This window comes from Tachypleus tridentatus, chromosome 12 (assembly GCF_004210375.1).
Source record: "Tachypleus tridentatus isolate NWPU-2018 chromosome 12, ASM421037v1, whole genome shotgun sequence".
NCBI lineage: Eukaryota > Metazoa > Arthropoda > Merostomata > Xiphosura > Limulidae > Tachypleus > Tachypleus tridentatus.
In genome coordinates this window covers 51,075,195-51,090,523 of record NC_134836.1, presented here as the reverse complement: position 1 = coordinate 51,090,523, position 15,329 = coordinate 51,075,195, and the positions used below count along the sequence as shown (strand labels likewise).

At 35.4% G+C, this 15,329-nt stretch overlaps 1 long non-coding RNA gene across 1 annotated transcript in view; it reads right to left on the bottom strand.

Annotated features, from left to right (window-relative positions):
- Positions 1 to 1,215: 1,215 nt before the first annotated feature.
- LOC143235088 (uncharacterized) overlaps positions 1,216 to 15,329 on the bottom strand; it is a 41,456-nt gene continuing 27,342 nt past the window's right edge. The window contains exons 2-3 of the long non-coding RNA XR_013018915.1: positions 2,180 to 2,302; positions 1,216 to 1,933 (exon numbers count right to left, since the gene is read on the bottom strand). This is a non-coding gene — a long non-coding RNA (uncharacterized LOC143235088). The remainder of the gene's footprint in view (positions 1,934 to 2,179; positions 2,303 to 15,329) is intronic.

Here is a 15,329-nt window from a genome sequence, read left to right as displayed (position 1 = left end):
ACTACAGCATTAATTTTGACGTTATACGAGGGTCACGGGTTCGAATCGCCCATAACTCCAAATATGCTTGCCCTTTCAGCCGTGGGAGCGTTATAATTGTGACAGTTAATCCCACTATTCGTTGGTAAAAGAGTAGACTAAAAATTGGCGTTGGATGGTGATAACTAGCTGCCTTCCCTTTAGTCTTACACTGTTAAATTAATGACGGCTAGCGCAGATAGCCCTCGTGTGGCTTTGCGTGAAATTCAACAAACAAACAAACGTTATACGTGACTAGTTTTATTGCATACTTTACACTGTAATTCAGTTCACGTCAGATAAAACTAAAAGCTTCCAGAACATTCTCAAACAATATAATGCCAATGAATGACTGCGAATCTCAGATCAGTTTATGATAAACTGTTTATATGTATATCAGGTGTTAATTAATAGGCTCCAAATCTTTCGTTGAAGTTACTTTGAGAATTCATTAAAAACAAATATATATTTTTGAATGTTAGTTTTGTTCCAACATGTGACAAAAATAATGCACCTAAACAATTTTGAGAAAAAACTTTACATGCCAAAACCGTTATCCGCATAAACCGTTTTCAATAAAGAACTGAATACCTTGGAGGAAGTTTTATACAAGAACTTGGTTCCTTGATGGAAGGTGCAACGAAATGAATCTGGTAGAAACTAATCAACCGAATATGAACGTCGGTCTCGAAATAATTTTATTGCAAGCTGTAAAACTCACAACATTAAAACAAAAACGGGTCCAGTCAGGCATTACTTACTGTCGTATCTGCAGGTGAAGGAAATAAGTGTACGCGTCAGTGAGAAAGCTAAACTGTTATAGTTATGAAGGGATCGCCTTAAAAAACAATTCATCACGAGATAAAGCGCGCTTTTTCTTCCTATAGAAAAACTAGCAACAACTGAAGATGGTTGAAGATACCTTCAAACAAATATAACATTAATAATTATGAACGGTAACACAGGAATGATTAAATAATACAGTACAACAGTACGATAAAAACAGATTTGCAGAGTAACACAGGAATGATTAAATAATACAGTACAACAATACGATAAAAACAGCTTTGCAGAGTAACACAGGAATGATTAAATAATACAGTACAACAATTTTGATAAAACAGCTTTGCGGAGTAACACAGGAATGATTAAATAATACAGTACAACAATACGATAAAAACAGCTTTGTACAGTAACACAGGAATGATTAAATAATACAGTACAACAGTACGATAAAAACAGCTTTGCAGAGTAACACAGGAATGATTAAATAATACAGTACAACAATACGATAAAAACAGCTTTGCAGAGTAACACAGGAATGATTAAATAATACAGTACAACAATACGATAAAAACAGCTTTGCACATTCAAAAATATGAGAAAAAAGATGTTAAAAGCAAATACACATTAAACTGTACGCGTTTTTTTTTCTTTCAGAGCAAATCCACATTGGTTTATCTGCTGTGTCCCCCGCGAGGAATCAAACCTAATATTTCAGCGTTGTAAGTCCTTAAACCTATTGTTATATACAGGAATATATGTTTACGACAAAATGATGTTCCTTCTATGAACACAGGCATTGGGAATTAATGTTTAACTGTTATAAAAGGATTATTTGAACAGAAAATTAAAAGTACACTGAAATACAAGCAAATTTCACTTTTTTCTATTTTGTACAATTAAAAACTAGGAAATTTCCAGTTACTGATAGGGACTGATGGTTATCTTTCTGGACTTGAAATCCGAGGGATCATGGCTCGCGTCCCTTTCTCATCACAAAAGCCCGCTTTACACACCGGACTTCTGATGGATGCATTACAAGCGTGACTGCCAAATCCCACTTTTCCATTACACTATCTCTGGAGTTAGCGATAGGTGTTATCGACTAGTTACCTTCATTCTAGTCCATCAGCTAAAAAATTAGAAATGGTTATTACAGATAACAGTCGAGTATCTTTGACAGCAAATGTCGCACAGTAAATAAACCTAAAAACTATTTCCATCGTATGAAAATCTTTTACTTTCAAGGTATGATTATAATCAATTATGTTAGCTTATATAAATACCTCACCTACTACCATTATGTTTTTATGCGACTAACATTACTGATTACATTCCCGCTTTACCAATACATTTCTTATGCAAATAATATACCCACATATACGAGGTTTGTTGTATTCCAGCCAGTCTGATGATCTATGGATTTGACCGAAATGCGTCGTCGACCTTAGATATAGTGGTTTAAAAATCCACTTTTCTTCTCGGAAAATACTCTAAGGAACTGAAGGTAATGTTTAAAGAATAAAATAAGACAAGCATGATTGTCTTATGACAAACAACAAATATTATTAATTATAACCTAGGACATTTTACAATCATTTCTTTAGTAATAGGTAAATCAAGATAACCTAGAGAATACGTATTATAGTTTTATGGTGGCTAATATGAGTGTAAAAACAAATAACATCGCAGAAACGTCCACCGTGCGTCTGTTACTCCAGAATTATGGTCGGCTAGTAACGATAGCCTTCGAGTAGATTTGTGTGAAATTCAACAAACAAACAAAGAACATTTCAAACACCAACTCTTCCATTTACTATCGTGCTCGGCATGGCTAATTGGTTTGGGACGCTCGACTCCTAATCTGAGGATAGCAAGTTCGAATCTCTGTCACACCAAACGTACTCACCCTTTCATTCGTGGGAGCGTATTTTGTGACGGTCAGTCCCACTATCCGTTGGTAGCATAGTAGCCCAATAGTTGGCAGTAAGTAGTAATTATTAGCTACCTTCCCTCTAGTCTTTGCTAAATTAGGAACGGCTAGCGCAGATAGCCCTCGTGTAGCTTTGCGTGAAATTAAAAAATACAAACTCTTACGATATTTCCATACAATATTTCACTCTATCCCTACAATATTAACTATATTTTGCAGGGTTTTGAGTATTGTTATGTATTTCTTACAAAGATACACAATACTGAAACGGCGTTTCGCTTCACATAAACACATCAAACACCGTCAGTTGTGGCATCTTTGGGCGTATTACTCCGAAAACCTTTGAGAAAAAATTTTAATGGAGAGTAAATATTCATTTCTGAAAAATAATGATTTTGTCTTTTTTTTTAATACTTTTAATCTTTCTTACTGAGGCCCGGCATGGCCAAGCGCGTAAGGCGTGCGACTCGTAATCCGAGGGTCGTGGGTTCGCACCCGCGTCGCGCTAAACATGCTCGCTCTCCCAGCCGTGGGGGCGTATAATGTTACGGTCAATCCCACTATTCGTTGATAAAAGAGTAGCCCAAGAGTTGGCGGTGGGTGGTGATGATTAGCTGCCTTCCCTCTAAATTAGGGACGGCTAGCACAGATAGCCTTCGTGTGGCTTTGCCCGAAATTCCAAAACAAACAAAACAAAGTTTCTTACTGAATCTCGTCTCCTACTTTATCAAAGCTAACGACGAGTTGTTTTCTCACTGAATCTCGTCTCATACTTTATCAAAGCTAACGACGAGTTGTTTTCTTGCTGAATCTCGTCTCCTACTTTATCAAAGCTAACGACGAGTTGTTTTCTTACTGAATCTCGTCTCCTACTTTATAAAAGCTAACGACGAGTTGTTTTCTTACTGAATCTCGTCTCCTACTTTATCAAAGCTAACGACGAATTGTTTTCTTACTGAATCTCGTCTCCTACTTTATCAAAGCTAACGACGAGTTGTTTTCTTACTGAATTTCGTCTCCTAGTTTATCAAAGCTAACGACGAGTTGTTTTCCCACTGAATTTCGTCTCCTACTTTATCAAAGCTAACTACGAGTTGTTTTCTTACTGAATCTCGTCTCCTACTTTATCAAAGCTAACTATAAGTTTGTATATTTTTAACGAGGTTTGTTTCTCTCTCTGTATACATTTCTTTAAGTCACTGCTGTGTTTTCTTTGCTTCTTTTGGTGCTATTTACACTTTTCTGACATGTAATTGTTTCTTTGGTGTAGAAAGTAACGTCCAAATGGTCAGTCACCTTGGGAACGAGTGAATGTTTAATGACAGGAGGCATCGGGAGGATTTGATTGTTATATGTAGCTTAGATTAAAATTAATGAGTCTTTTGTTTGTCTGCATTCTAATACAACTTTTACATACGTCTTTCATTGCTCTTATTTCTCTCAAAACTGTTTTTCCTTCTTGTTACTGTAGACTTAGAAAGATGATGTGAACATTTGTAGTTTAGCTTGTATGCAGACAATAAACATCGATTTTATTTTTGCATTGCTAAGAGAGAAATGAAAAACATTTAAATTGTTTTGCTTACACTCTGTATTGATTGAAAATAATACATTGGTTAAGGTTCGCAGTATGTGCGTAATAGAGTGCGCTTAATTAATAATTTAACGACTGTCTTGAATATTTTGTCCGATTTCAGAAAAATGTCAAATAAATATATTATTATACCTGACTATAATAACATTGGTAAAAGTTAGCCCCAGTTCACCCCTACTTTTTTTTTGAAATATATTAATATTTCAGTGAAAAACAATTAGGCTTAAATGTAATACTTACCACTAAAGTATAGTATAGGTAGGTCACTAACTAATGTTTTCTGAGTGGTGAATGTAGCATATTGGTTTGTTTGTTTTGAACTTTGCGCATAGCTAGAGGAGGGCTATCTGCGCAACTCGCCCCTGATTTAGCAGTGAACCTTTTACATTTCTTTTTTTTCGATATCTCAACAGAGCCTTAATGACCATATTGACCTTCAATACGTAGTGGTGGCTCTTCTAGAAACCATTATTTTTTCTCTAAAATGGACGTCTTTCAGTATGAAGCTTAGAGTTTGTACAGCAATTGTACTTAAAGATCGCTAAGTAAAGTTGGACATTTGTATCGATTATTTCATTATTTGTTATGTTGTAGACCACAGAAATAAAGAATGAGCTATCTAAGCTTTGCCGACCACGAGTACAGAAATCCGATTATGGAGCTTATGTTTCAATTCTGTGTCTGAGATTCCTGCATGGATGAAAATGTTTTCAAACTGTTTGAATTTCGTCATAAGAAATCGAGCAATTTACATGACGTTCAGAAGGAAAAACTCTCTTTAAATAATTTACCTTTACATTTGAATAGTCAAATCTGTTTTTTAATATTATCTGCCTATTACGTTATTAAAATTAACCCTTAGATTGCTGTCGGTTTCCATATCTACTGCCGTATAATTATCGATGAAGTCCATATGGACCAATGTAAGATTATTAATGGACTCCATATAAACCACCGTAATATTACTAATAGAATCCATAAGTACGACCGTAAAATGGAAATCATGTCGAACCCTATCGGGTTTTTTTAACTATTATTCCTCTAAAGTGTGTAGAGTTCATGAATTTCAAGATTATAACAGTTCTAATAGTTATTCAAAGCAATGTAAAAACAAAACACACCGTCAGTACTGTAATTAATACCACTAATTACTGCTAGGTTTTTACTACCTATTTTAAGAAAAAAAATTCATTATCTCACATAAATTATTTGATTAGTTCTTTACATTGAGTGTTGTAACAAACACAGACACAAAATTATTTGAATATGATATAAAATATATGAATCAATTCAGAGCAAATGGTACATAAACAAGTCAGTATTTCTGAGAATAAGTATAATACATTATTTGAGTTTTTATAGTACATTGCTACAAAAAATTTGTGCGCCATATTGGAGTAAACAGAAAACTAGGTGCTATGTTTTGTTCACCAGTTAAATACAGATATGTGTTTTGCACTCAATGCACAACCCATAGAACATCTGTGATGCAAAGTTTACTGCGTTTTGTGCACCCCCACTTAACGCTTAGCTTTCAATCAATATTACTTATCAGTTGATTCACTTTAATATCGGTCTCAACTGCACGTTATTTGATGGTTTAAAATACTTTTGATGTGCTATTGGCTATTCTCGTGTTTTTGTATATAAATGGAATATAACCTCGTACTAAAGGATTAATACGTTATACTAAACGATTGTCAATATGCAAATATGCAAGTCACAGTATAAAGTTCTGGTGGAACAGAATGTATTAGAAATACAATTTGACATTTTTGGCATTTCTTAGGTAGTGTGATACTCTCAAAAACTGATCGTTTTGAGGAAGACTATGTAATATTCCTTTCTAAAACAACATTTTCATACACTGAAATCATAAAGATGTATTCAAGTCCCGGATTTAGAATTTCTAAAATGATTATCCTCGTTCTCAACGGTATTGGAAAATAGAAAAATATGTATCAACTTGGTAGAGGTGGACCATCCAGAAGCACACACGCAAAAAGTCGTACTCTAGCCGTAGTAAGCAAACTATGAAAGTAACAAATGAAAATACACGAACGCAAAGGCCAGTCACAATAGCTGTTAACATGCCCCACGCAACAGTATTTACCATTATCAACAAGAATCTCCATGGAGTATCTATCCAATCATTGGATTCCACAAGCAGCTTGAAATTAAAATAGGTTTTATACTATTTCATAGGAAGACCTACTGCTAAAAACACAGTGTTCTGGTGTCTGTGTCACCAGACTGTTGAAAAGGGTGTTGTGAAAATTGTATTTTCATACACTTTATGGATTATGAAAAGCTAACAAAGTAGAGAGGTGTGCTTTAGACATGACAGCCTTACGATGGAGACATTTGTAACAGAAATTACTCTGTATGGCTTTTGGCAAGATATTTGATTGTTATACTTTATCTTTTGTGCCATAAGTCCTAATTTTTATACATCAAAATAAGTAAAGTAAAGCAGATTTTTTGTTTGTTTGTGTTTTGAATTTCGCGCAAAGCTACTCGAGGGCTATCTGGGCTCGTTTTAAATATTCACTCGTTTCCAAGGTGATTGACCATTTGAAAGTTAATTTTTACACCAAAGAAGTCCAAAACAATTGCACACGTACTATATAAGAAACATGGAAATAGCACCAAAAGAAGCAAAGAAAACACAGCAATGACTTAAAGAAATGTATACACTTACAGAGAGAGAAAAAACCTCACTAAAAGTATACAAACTTATAGTTAGCTTTGATAAAGTAGGAGACGAGATTCAGTAAGAAAACAACTCGTCGTTAGCTTTGATAAAGTAGGAGACGAGATTCAGTAAGAAACCAACAACACGTGGTTAGCTTTGATAAAGTATGAGACGAGATTCAGTAAGAAAACAACTCGTCGTTAGCTTTGATAAAGTAGGAAACGAGATTCAGTAAGAAAACAACTCGTCGTTAGCTTTGATAAAGTCGGAGACGAAATTCAGTGGGAAAACAACTCGTCGTTAGCTTTGATAAAGTAGGAGACGAAATTTAGTGGGAAAACAATTCGTCGTTAGCTTTTATAAAGTAGGAGACGAGATTCAGTAAGAAAACAACTCGTCGTTAGCTTTGATAAAGTAGGAGACGAGATTCAGCAAGAAAACAACTCGTCGTTAGCTTTGATAAAGTAGGAGACGAGATTCAGTAAGAAAACAACTCGTCGTTAGCTTTGATAAAGTAGGAGACGAAATTCAGTGGGAAAACAACTCTTCGTTAGCTTTGATAAAGTAGGAGACGAAATTCAGTGGGAAAACAATTCGTCGTTAGCTTTGATAAAGTAGGAGACGAAATTCAGTAAGAAAGATTAAAAGTATTTAAAAAAAAGACAAAATCATTTTTGTTCAGAAATGAATATTTACTCTACATTAAAATTTTTTCTCAAAGTTTTTCGTAGTAATACGACCTATACATGCCATAACTGAAGTTGTTTGATGTGTTTATGTAAAGCAAAACGCCGTTTCAATATTGTGTATCATTCTAGGAAATACGTAACAATCGTCAAAATCTCTTCAAAATATAGTTACTATTGTAAGTTTAGAGTGAAATATTGTATGGAAATAGCGCAAGTGTTTGTTTTTTTTAATTTCGCGCAAAGCTACACGAGGGCTATCTGCGTTAACCGTTCCTAATTTAGTAGTGTAGGACTAGAGGGAAGGCAGCTAGTCATCACCACCCACCGCCAAACTTTTTATATACTCTTTTACCAACGAATCGTGGGATTGACCATCACAATTATAAAGCCCCCACGACTGAAATGGTGAATATGTTTGGTGTGACGGTGATTCGAACCCGCGAGTTACGAGTCAAGTGCCTTAGCCACATGGCCATGCCGTGCCCGCGTATAACTTGAAAATAAATGTTGTAGTTTTAATTTAAAACAAACTCTATTTTAATCAAATATTTTCTCGACAACTACATATATTTTTATAACTCAGTTTGATATTGTCAATGATAAAGAACCTACATCAGTTTTACTGTAATGTATACACGAGAAAGATTTCATCTGAGTTTGAAGAAAATTGGAATATAATATTTTTCATTCGTGTCATACAAAAACTCTGGTCTCATTCTTATGAGATTTCAATTTCGAGACAGTATGAATATCCATAAAATAAGCTTTGCCATTGTCATTTCTAGTTGTCAACTTGATGTCATAACGGATAATGACCGTGGTAATAGGAAGCACGTGTGTTGAGAATATCCCATCTACCATACAATATTCAAATTCTGATGATAAACTAGCCAACCATAATGGAAAATCAATTAATGATATGGAGTCGGGTGCTAACATTTACTTTGCCTCATCTCCTACTGCCTTTCCCTGTCTGCTGATAGTTGTAGAATGACAGCTATTCTTAAAACTCATAAGAGTGGAAATGAAACCACCCTAACATTTGTATCTTGAAACTCGCAAAATCCGCCCCTACAAAATGTGTTAAACAGAACTAAATGCTAACATAAAACGACAAACTGTATTCTCAAGACGGGTGGTATAGGTGTTAAAACTTTGATTAAAATAAAGTACCTTCTTAGGTCATCTTTAGGTTAACAAAGATAGTTTCAGACTGACCGTTTCTGAGCACATGTCTTAGAGAAGACATTGTAAACGGATACGAAATCGTAGGGGGCGTTGTAGATAATTTTAGGTTATTAATTAATATAGGTATAAAGGTGTTCCTTGGAATTGGTTCAGTTTTGATTTGAGTTCTTGTAAAAGTCGGGATTTTTTTATTTGGCGTTTGTTTGTGTTTGCTTCCTTACTTAGTATGTTGAGTTTTCTGCGGTTATGTTGTGTTTATTTGATTTCCAGTGCTTAAAGGCATGGCTTGGTGAGTTAAGGCGTTCGACTCGTAATCTGAGGGTCGCGGGTTCAAATCCCTGTCGCACCAAACATGCTCGCCTTTACAGCCGTGGAGGCGTTATAATGTGACGGTCAATCCTATATTCGTTGGTAAAAGAGTAGCCCAAGAGTTGGCAGTAAGTGGTGATGACTAGCTGCCTTCCCTATTGTTTTACACTGTTCACTTAGGGACGGCTAGCACAAATAACTCTCGTGTAGCCCTGCACGAGATTCAAAACAAAACAAAGCCAATCAAACTTCTCCATTATCCATAATTACTTTCATAACTACCATAAGGGAATCAATATCCGAAAGCAAGCCCTATTATAACACCCCCTCCATGGGCACGAGGGCCACGTTTGATCTCGCTAGTTTGTGAATGGGGTAGGAACACAATTTCAAACTTAGTGCTCAGTTATCCTGAATATGGCCTGAAGCATCAAAATCTGATACCAAATTTGATTTCCACGGCTCTTAAAAACTACTCATATGTTTCGATGAACATCCGAGTCCCTTTCAGTTCCCCTTGATAAGAGGACTACGTCATATAGATAAGGACAACCCCTGGTAGGTTTGCCAAGTTTGGCCTTGCTATGTCCAAAAATGTGAGAGAAGTTCGTGTACAAAGAAATAAACTCACAAACTGATGCAACATGAGTTAGTATAGGATATTAAGTCACATTAAAATGCCAAAAACAAATTATTAAAAAGGCTTTGACTAAAAGGTTATCAAATGAGATAAAACAAACTGAAGAAAAAGAAACCTGTGAAGAAACCAATCTGTAATTTTTTTTATCATTTAAGTCTCGTGTGTTAAACTTAAAGACTTTACGACTAGAGTTAGTCTAATTAATCAATCAGAAGAGAGTGAGAAATATTTAAGACTACGCAATTAGAAATAGTTTAGCGTGTATTATACACTGTTATTAAGTTAAACGTAAACAGGATAAGTTGAGGTTGAGAAATCGGTCATACTTTGATCAGTCTCCAAGGGATTAGGGAATAAAAGCACTCTGAGTCATTAGAACAATTAGAGTGAGCTGGTATAACGGCTGACTTTTCAAATTCAGCTAGTATGAAGACTAATTGGCTTTCTGCAGTTATCAAACGTTATAATTCGAGATATGGAATACAGATGTAAAAGATCAGAAAATAAGGGCATGTTTGACGTAGGTTCGAGAAAGGAATGTAAAATGTACGAATTCAAGGAAAGATAAAAGACCGAGAGGTGTGATGGAGAATGAATAAAACAACAGAGGCGAAGGAAGAGCGTAATACTGAAAGTAAGAAGCAAAACCTACTTCTAAATTTACTTTTTCTAGCAAAAACAACAGTCTACTATAAATCAATCTCTGATAGGAATAAGTACAACTTAAATATGGTTGACAGATATAAGTACAACCTAAATATAGTTAAAAATATAGTTGACAGATAAAAGAAGAGAAAATGATGTACAAGTAAAGCGCACTGGGATGATAAAAACATTGTCGGATAAGACGTACACTAAAATACAGGAATCGATATTTAACCCTAAAATGTTCACATTTCTTTGATATTGAATTATATCAAGAGGCATCATAAGCCACGAGCAGCAGGTCATCACGACCTAGTTATCCTTTAGTTAACACTCAAAGTTGACTCACATGATGTCAGAAGGTGGATCCTGGGCGGAAATCGAGTTCTACTTGTATTAGCCGATTACCCCGTGTCGTCAGTGCTCACCTGGGGTGCCAGTAATTGATAGATATGACAGTGCGTGGTGGCTATGAGCGATCTGCAGCCTTGTACAGTGATCTCCGTTATTTTGTTTTTCTCGCCCAAATACAAAAACATATCAAATACTTCTTATACGTCGAATCTGCGTGAGACCGTTTCACTTTCGTTTTGCTCCACTACGCGCAGCAAATTCAGCTGCCTACTTTATTTCTGTTTGGTTTGTTTTGAATTTCGCGCAAGGCTACACGAGAGCTATTTGCGCTAGCCGTCCCTAATTTAGCAGTGTAAGACTAGAGGGAAGGCAGCTAGTCATCACCACCCACTGCCAACTCTTGAGCTACTGTTTTACTAATGAATAGCGGGATTGACAATTACATTATACCGCCCCCACAGCTGTAAGGGCGAGCATGTTTGGTGTTACGGGGATTCGAACCCGCGACCCTCAGATTACGAGTGAAGTACCTTAATCACCTGGCCATGCCGGGCCACTGAGTAAATATCTGTAAGATCTCATATGTTGATATAAGTACTAATGTGAGAGAGAAAAAAAATACAAGTGACAAATATATGTTCATGATTCTTTATGCTTCGTGAAACAACTATACGAAAGTCGACCCTCTAGCCTTAAATTATTTATACAACAAAACTCGTTTTACTTCATTGTAACAGGTTTAAACGATTGATTGGTTAAGTATGTTAAGCCTAATGCTAGCAACTCTTTCCGAAATTCTTGCAAGAATTAACCTTGTTTAAAACACATTAAACGTTTATTCATACTTTAATGGATAATTTAACATCACAGTCACGTTGACATTATTTTTATAATATCATTATTTGCTGTTTGTGGAAGGAAAATTGTTAAAGAGATGGTATTGTAGTAGTTTTGTTCGATTTAGACGTTTGTAGTAATGTTAGCTAATGGAGTTTTTGACGTAGCTCAACGTCTGGATTTTCTTTTTTTGAAAGTTTAGGAAACTACTTGTGCGATATAAAATCGTGAATTACGCTAGAGTAGATTGATTGTTGATTGGTTGGTGAGTCTGTTACAGCATTTGATCGATTGAGTTTGCGAGACAGTTTTTCTTTTAATTCGATTTCATGATTAATGAATTTGTGTTTTATCGAAGGAACAGAGACTCTAGAAGTACCGAGCCGTCTGAGAGAATTGTTAGGTTGAAGCTCTATTGAAGCATTATTTATTTGTGAAGCTAAGCCTATATTAGTTCTTTGCAACTTCTACAAATTGCAGAAATCGTAGTTGGAGAAATAAGACGCTGTCATTATCATTAAACACGCAAGTCTTAATTTTATCAAATAATCCAAGCGAACCCAATCAACAAGAAAAACTTTTAACGACCACTATTTTGTTTTAATGGCTCTCTTTTGTTAATAATTACCTTCTTTGAGATGTTAGCTTGCATCACGAACACTTTTTGTAATAACCTAGGACCTGTCGAGAATACTAGTTTTAATCAGTTTTACTCTAAGTAGCTTTTAACTTGTTGTAGCTTGAGTTTTCAAGGCATAGTTTGTTAATTAATCACACTGCTACCTATACTTCCATTTTCTCGAAATAAAGGATCCTTATTTACATGTATTGTAAATTGATTCCCGAAAGATAATTAACAATAAGTAAACTGGTGGACTTCTAACTCATCCGACAGCTTCGCCAAACCACCGAGGCAATCCAAAGAAGCTTGCTCTGGACAAGTGTGGTGAATTCCGATGCCCTCAGACTCCCCACAAAGCAGCTCGTGAAGGTTGTTTCTCTGTTAAGCACAAAATGGAATATCTGTAATTTGAACTCTGCACGTATCCAAATCCAAGTTATAGAGTTATAAGCCATCCGACTTATCGTTGAATTACCGATCAAGAGAGTGTGGGCTAGCAAATAGGACCCGTTTATCGGATGTTTAAATAACCTCATATCTTCGTGTTTGAACTGTGACTGAGTTTGTCAATAAAAAAAATGTTAATACACATAAATCACAAAGGAACAATCTTTGGTAACAAAAATCAAAGATAAGAACGACACTTAGAAAAAAAAATGTTTGTTTTGATTTTCGCGCAAAGCTACACGAGTTCTATCTACGCTAGCCGTCGCTAATTTAGCAGTGTAGAACTAGAGGGAAGGTAGCTAGTCATCATCATCCACCGCTAACTCTTGGACTACTCTTTTATCAACGAACAGTGGGATTAACCGTCACATTATAACGCCTCCAGGACTGAAACGACGAGCATGTTTGATGTGACGGGGATTCGAACACGCGACATGTCATAGCGATGTTACTAATAGAAAACACTAAAAAGTATCTAATTACGTATAAAACAGTCATTGGAGAAGTTTTGTGTATAATTTTCTAAACCATTTAAAGTATTTTCTGTAAATTTAATTATAAAATTATTCTGCTCTCGTTCTGTCGTGCATGTTACATTTACATACGTAGTAATTTTATTAATAATATTTTGCACTGATAATAAAATCGTTAATATTTTGACCGAAATGTTTTATCATTTACGATCAAAATAAAAGGTGGATCTTGCTCGTATGATAGAATAAATCAATTATCAATACTTTGAAAATTCAGAAACTTGTATAACGAGCTCTTAGATTTCATTGATCGAATATCCGTTCTAATTGCTACCCGGCATAGGCAGGTAGTTAAGGTACTTGACTCGTAATCTGAGGGTCGCGGGTTCGAATCCACATCACACAAAAATTCTCGCTCTTTCAGCCGTGGAGGCGTTATAATGTGGCGGTTAGTCCCACTATTCGTTGGTAAAAGAGTATACAAAGAATTGGCGGTGGGTGGTGATAACTACCTCCCTTCCCTCTAGTCTTACTCTGCTAAATTAGGGGCGACTAGAGCAGATAACCCTCCTGTAGCTTTGCCTGATTTTTTTTTAATCCTAATTGAAACAAAGAACGGACAATTAAAACAATGTATTCGTAGTACGTCATAATGATCCTCTACTTACTTCTAAATAATTCTAACTTTTCACTTACACAGATGTTCAAAAGTATCTGCATGGTACTAGTGAATGTATGTGACACTACGTTGAGAGATTGGACCGAGAACAGTAATGCAACATATGTATATATAACATCAATAAGTTTGGTTTTATTCGTTTTGAATTTCGCGCAAAACTACACGAGGATTATTTGCGCTAGTCGTCCCTAATTTAGCAGTGTAAGACTAGAGGGAAGGCAGCTAGTCATTACCACCCACGCCAACTCTTGGGTTGCTCTTTTACCAACGAATAATGGTATTGACCGACACATCATAACGCCCCCACGGCTGAAATGGCTAGTATGTTTGGTATGATGGTGATTCGATCCTGCGACCCTCAGCTTACGAGTCAAGCGCCTTAACCATTTGGCCATACCAGGCCTAATATCAATAAGGTTCACCTGTGAATATGAATATGGAAATTTTGGAATAACACAGTTCTGTTTCCTCTTGGGCCGAAGAAATTAATAAAAGGGAGAAAAAATCGAATATTCTAGAGTATCCTTATATAATAATAAAAACTTAATGGAAAACAGAACAATCAAATACCACTGTTAAGAACATATTTCATCGCTACAAGGACGGCTTGCGTCGTATAATGTGAGCGTTAAGCATTTTCTCTGTAATAAACTTTCATGACACATTTCGTTCCATATTTCGAAACTGCAAAAGAAATGATCCCTGAACGTTTATTGCTTTATGAAATTCGGGGCGTATAATACAAACTTTAAAACAGAATAAGTAAATAACCTATAAAGTCAGTCCTTTTTATATTAATTTTACTTATACGTTTTACAATGCTTACGATCGTACCATAAAAGTACCTCAAAAAATTTAAAAATAAATACATTTAGTTTAAAAAAGAATGTCACACTGTCGTTTCAATCCTTTCAAAAGTGCCCATAGATAAGTAGTCTGTAGCGTATATTCTGTCAGTCTTTTATGTAGGAAGAACATCAAAATAGCATTCTATTATCTGTGAAAGTAGAAAGAATAAAAATAAATTGTGTTATATTTCTCGAGATTTTCAGACAAATAAGATTATTTTATAGTTTTATATGTTTCTAAGAAATACAGAAGAGTCGCTACTGAAGTGGCGAACGGAGATGTGCGCAAGGGAATTCTTAAAATATATTATAAAAAATTAACATTTATATTCTATTCTTAAGCCCACCAGTGCATCAGCAGAAAGGCTGAAGGCTAATAATCGGAAATCGACATCCATGATGTATACAGCACATAGAACCCATTGCTTAGTTTTGAGCTTAACAGTAATCAAACAGGATCTTCGTGATTTCATATATTATTGTATTGTTGTTGTTTTTAATAAAATATTCTAAGCTTCTATGGTTATTCACTTTTGTGAATTATTTAACACTCTTGTTTAGGTAGGAAAGATTTA